Genomic DNA, 6,000 nt, shown 5'->3' with positions numbered 1-6,000 from the left:
CCAAAACATAGTATATAATTTAAAGTAATATTATTTTCATACCATTTCTGTTATTTCATGTCAGAAACTGTATGTGAATAATCTTATCTCCTCTGACTCCCTTATTTTTTTTTTTTGTTTTGTTTTGTTTTGCTTTGCTTTCATCACTCTTCAGGCATTTAGAGTTTCTAATTGCACAATGCTGATTTTTCTCTTCTCTGGCTTTACACATGCCCTTCTCTCAGGCTTGAGTGTTATACAACTTTCAGCTTCCATTGGACGATGGAGCACTGCTGTGCATGCCCAACTTCATGGCATGGTGAATTAAATGACACCCAGTTGATGACTGGCGGCCTTGCTCACATGATAACTTGGTGACCATGGCTAAGAATTCAGTTTCTACTAAGGCCCAGTAACAGGCCAAGAGCTGTTCCTCAAAAGCAAAAGAATTATTCACAAAGGATGGCAGGGCTTTGCTCCCAAATCCTAAGGGCTTGTGCTCCAATTCACCCATTGAGGCCTGCCAAGTGCTCCAAACTACATCCCTATCTGCAGCTGACCCTCCAAGCACCATCAGCTCAGCTGGATCATATGGTCCAAGTGGCAGAGCAGATTGAATGGTAGCCTGGACCTGTTGCAGAGCCTTTTTGGTTCTGGGTCTCACTCAAAACTAGCAGCTTTTTGAGTCACTCGGTACATGGACCAGAATAACACATTCAAATGAGGAATATGTTGTCTCCCAAATCCAAAGACCCCACTAGGCACTGTCTCTTTTTGGTTGTAGCAGATGCAACAACTCAGTCTTCACCTTGGAAGGGATACCTCCACATGCCCCATCTCACTGGGACCCTAGAAATCTCACTGAGATAGAAGACCCCTGAATTTGCGTTGCATTTATATCCTACCATCTCACATGCGAATATATTAACAATAAGTTTAGAGGAGTTGCTACACCTTGTTCACTGGAATCAATCATGATAATGTCACCAATATAATGGACATGGGCAATATCTTGTAGGGGAAGATGATGAAAATCCCTGTGGACTGAATTATGACATAGGGCTGGAGAGTTTATATACTCCTATGGTAGGACAGTGAAGGTGCATTGCTGGCCTTCCCAACTGAAAGTAAACTGGTTCTGGTGGTCTTTATTGACAGGTATAGAGAAAAAAACATTTGCCAGATCAATAGTGCAAACCAGACACCAGGGGATGTGTTAATTTGCCCAAGCAATGAAACTACAACTGGTACAACAGCTGCAATTGGCGTCACCACTCGATTAATCTTACAATAATCCACTGTTATTCTCCAAGATGCATCTGTCTCCTGCACAGGCCATATAAGCAAGTTAAATGGAGAAGTGGTGGGAACCACAGCTCCTGCATCTTTCAGGTCCTTGATGGTGACACTAATCTCTGCAATCCCTCCGAGAATGTGGTATTTCTTTTGTTTTTACTATTTTCCTAGGTGAAGGCTGTTCTAGTGATTTCCACTTGGTCTTTTCCATCATAAAATCCCTCCGTCCATAGGACAGGGAAACAATTTGGGAATTTTGCAGGTAGCTAAGTCTATTCCAATTATGCATTCCAAAACTGAGGAAATAACCACAGTATGGGTCCGAGGACCCGCTGGCTCCACTGTGAGATGGACCTGAGCTAAAATTTCATTGATCACATGACCTCCATAAGCCCCCTTCTCTGACTGGTAGACCCCAGTGATGTTTTGGGTTCCTTGAAATCAGTGTCAGTTCAGTAGTTCCTGAAAGGTTTGTATTATTTCCTTTTCCCCGTTGCACAGACACCATGATAAAAAGTCACAGATCCCTTTGGGGAAGGCTGGAGGAAAGATTAACAATATAAATTTTGACAGTGTACTGGGATCCTTCCTCAAAGGGACACCGCCTCCCCTTCATTCATTTGGTTCTGGGTCTATAAACTGGATCAAGTCTGGGAATTGATAAAGGGGCCATGACTCTTTGTTTTTAAGATTCAAGTGATACTTTTGTTCACTTGACCTTGAACTTTTCTGTTTATTCAGGTGAAGTAAGGATTCAGTAGGTTTCCTATCTATTTCACTTCTAGGAATGCCCTGATCCACTAGCCAACACCACAGGTCTGAGTGAGTTAAACTCTTCTCATTGCTGCTTTGACTCCTCTGCCCATTAGGATAACCAGACCCACCACATCTTTGGCATTTGAGTGCTTCCATTTGGCCCCTAGCATCCTGGGGTCTAGTTACTTCCAGTGCATTTAGATTTCCCAACTCAGTGACTGTGATTCCCACTGCGAGGTCTGGTCTACATAGAAGAGCAATCACAGAGCTATTCAGGGATGCTAGGGCCCCCCTCAAAAATTTATTTCTCATAGGAATTGTGAACTGTGTCTCTTCTGGACACTCCCAGGGTGAGTGGGTAGGTCTTAAGTGACAACTCCACTCTAACATGCTAATCTCCCTAAGCCTTTGTATCTCTTCATCTACATTAAACCAAGGAAGGTCCAGCATTTCTAATTTGCCCACCATGGGCCACATTTTCCATGTCCATGTTTCAGTCAACCAACCAGCCAAGCTCTTAGAGCCCTTTCTAACTCCCTAGAGTTAATGGGCCACAACATTAAGTGCAGTATCTCGGCTTAGTGAGCCCATATCAATAAGTTTGGCCTGATCTAACTTTATGATCCTTCCACCATTACCCCACACCTTTAATGTTCATCCCCACCCTTATCCCTCAGATTTGTGTCTGTATAAGTTAGAAAACCCAAGTAGTTCTTTCGCAGTTTAGTGCACCTCCTCATGGGTCACGCTTTGGGCCTCACATGGAGAGGCCTGCTGGCACATGAGTCCAGTTAGGGGTCTAGACACATAGAGGGGTGGGGGTGGATCCTGAGGAGAATCAGCATTGTCTTGAAAAACAACTGTCTCAGGGCTGTTCGCTACTGTTTCCCCAGACAAGGTAGGGTTAACCCTCTCAGCCAGAGATGGAGAAGCAGCCCCCACTGGGGGGTGAATACACCTCTTTCATTGGTAAAGAAGACTCATTAGAATTTAGGGGCTCAATGTTCCCACTTTCATCAGGGTCTTCCCACACATCCCCATTCCAACATTCAGGATTCCAGTCCTTCCCAATCAGTGTCCTCATTTTAACAGGAAACAGTCTACAAGATTGAACCTCACCTCAGGTTGTAATTTGCTGGTCGCAGGATGAGATTCTGGGTTTGGTTTTCAACAATCTCAGCCCTGCAACTACAGGAGATAAACCTCTCCTTCATGACACACAAAGAAGATTTCAGGTCATTTACATGGCACTTGAGCCGAGCTGAGAATCTGAAGCCCTGAGCTCATCCTTTTCTTTCTTCACTTTGTCCAGTAACATTGGGAGCAATCAGCCAATCTCATTCTATTTGTTAGTTTGAAAAAAATGTTTAAAAGTATAATGTAAATAATCACCCAGATCCTTGCTTCTTATAAGTGGGTAGTTAGGAGCATCCAAAGTGATGTTGCCAGATCCCTATTGCCAGATCATGTCATGGACCGTCATTGCTCTCTTAACTACTGGAAATAGAATCATTAATATATTTAAGTATAACAACTCTATTTCCAGTAGTTAAGATAGCTGGAGGAATCACACTCCCTAACTTCAGACTATACTACAAAATTACAGCAATCAAAACAGTATGGTACTGTACAAAAACAGATGCATAGATCAATGGAACAGGATAGAAAGCCCAGAAATAAACCTATGCACTTATGGTCAATCAATCTATGACAAAGGAGGCAAGAATATACAATGTAGAAAAAAGGCAGTCTTTTCAATAAGTGGTGCTGGGAAAACTGGACAGCTGCATATAAAAGAATGAAATTAGAACATTCTCTAGCACTATATACAAAAATAAACTCAAAGTGGATTGAAGACCTAAATGTAAGACTGGATACTATAAAACTCATAGAGGAAAACATAGAACACTCTTTGATATAAATTGCAGCAATATTTTTTTGGATCCTTCTAGAGTAATGGGTTCAAAAACAAAAATAAACAAATGGGATGTAATTAAACTTAAAAGCTTTTGCACAACAAAGGAAAACATAAACAAAACAAAAAGACAACCTACAGAATGGGAGAAAATATTTGCAAGTAATGTGACTGACAAGGGATTAATTTCCAAAATATACAAACAGCTCATACAGCTCAATAGCAAAAAAACAAAACAAAACAAAAAACACAACCCAATCAAAAAATGGGCAGAAGACCTAAATAGACATTTCTCCAAAGAAAACATACAGAAAAAGTGAAAAAGTGCTCGGCACGTGAAAAAGTGCTTGGCATCACTAATATTAGAGAAACGCAAATCAAAAGTACAATAAGTTATCACCTCACACTGGTCAGAATGGCCATCATCAAAAAGTCTACAAATAAATGCTGGGGAGGGTGTTGAGGAAAGGGAACCCTCCTGCACTGTTGGTGGGAATGTAAATTGATGCAACCATTATGGAGAACAGTATGCAGGTCCTTTAAAAAACTAAAAATAGAGTTACCATACGATCCAGCAATCCCACTCCTGGGCATACATCCAGAAAAAACTCTAACTCATAAAGATACATACACCCCCAATGTTCCTTGCCATACTATTTACGATAGCCAAGACACGAAGCAACCTGAATGTCCGTCAACAGATGAATAGATAAAGAGGATGTGAGATATATATATATATATATATATATATATATATATATATATATATGATGGAATATTACTCAGCCATAAAAAAGAATGAAATAATGCCATTTGCAGCAACATGGATGGACCCAGAGATTATCGTACCAAGCAAAGTAAGTCAGACAGAGAAAGACAAATACCATATGATATCACTTATATGTGAAATCTAAAAAACTGATACAAATGAACTTATTTACAAAACAGAAATAGACTCACAGACATAGAAAGCAAACTCATAGTTACCAAAAGGGGAGAGAGTAGAGGGATAAATTAAGAGTTTGGAATTAAAATATACACAATATATAAAATATTACTATATATAAAATATATAACAAACAGGGACCTACTGTATAGCACAGGAACTATACTATAATATACTACAGTATCTTATAATAACCTATAATAGAAAAGAATCTGCAAAAGGATAGATATATATGTATAACTAAACCACTTCACTGGACCCCTGAAACATTGTAAATCAACTATACTTCAATAAAAAATAGAAATTAAAAATATATATATTTAAATCTAATCAGAGAGTGAATTCCAGAAACTACAGAACCAATTCAGAAAACTCATCCTTACACCTCCATTTCTCTAGAACCTCTCTCAATACCAAAACATATATTAGTCAGTGTTCTTCAGAGAAACAGAACTAATGGAAGGTATACCTCTCTCTCTATCTCTATTTAAAGAGATTTATTATAAGAAATTGGCTCACATGATTATGAGGCTGACAAGTCCCAATATCTTCAGGGTGAGTCAGCAAGCTGGAGACTTAGGAGAGTCAACGTTTTAGTTCCAGTCTGAAGACTGGCAGGCTTGAGACCTAGGAAGAGCCAATTCAGTTCCAAAGTGAAGGCAGGAAAAATTCCCCCTTACTGTGGGAAGGTCAGCTTTTTTTTCTCCCCCCCAAGGCCTTCAACTGATTGGATGAGGCCCACCCACATTAGAGAGGGCAATCTGCATCACTCAATCTACCAATTCAAATGTTAATGTCATCCAGATATACCTTTACCTACACACCCAAAATAATATTTGACCAACTATCTGGGCACCTCCTGGTCCAGTTGAGTTGACACGTAAAATTAACCATCCCACTCTCCAATGCTTAACTAATACCTGATTCATTGTGGTGCCAACAAATGTTTGTTCGATTGACCTTAACATACATGTCACTGTGTATATGAAAGATTGATTCATTTTGAAATTAGGTTGTAACTGATAATACATCTCACAATATATCATATGTTTTGAAATGTTCACTACATACCAATCAACAGTCATTGCATCCAGACCTAGTTTGTCAT

Source organism: Pseudorca crassidens, chromosome 4 (genome assembly GCF_039906515.1).
Source record: "Pseudorca crassidens isolate mPseCra1 chromosome 4, mPseCra1.hap1, whole genome shotgun sequence".
In the NCBI taxonomy this organism is placed as follows: domain Eukaryota; kingdom Metazoa; phylum Chordata; class Mammalia; order Artiodactyla; family Delphinidae; genus Pseudorca; species Pseudorca crassidens.
Note: the sequence above shows the minus strand (reverse complement) of the source record.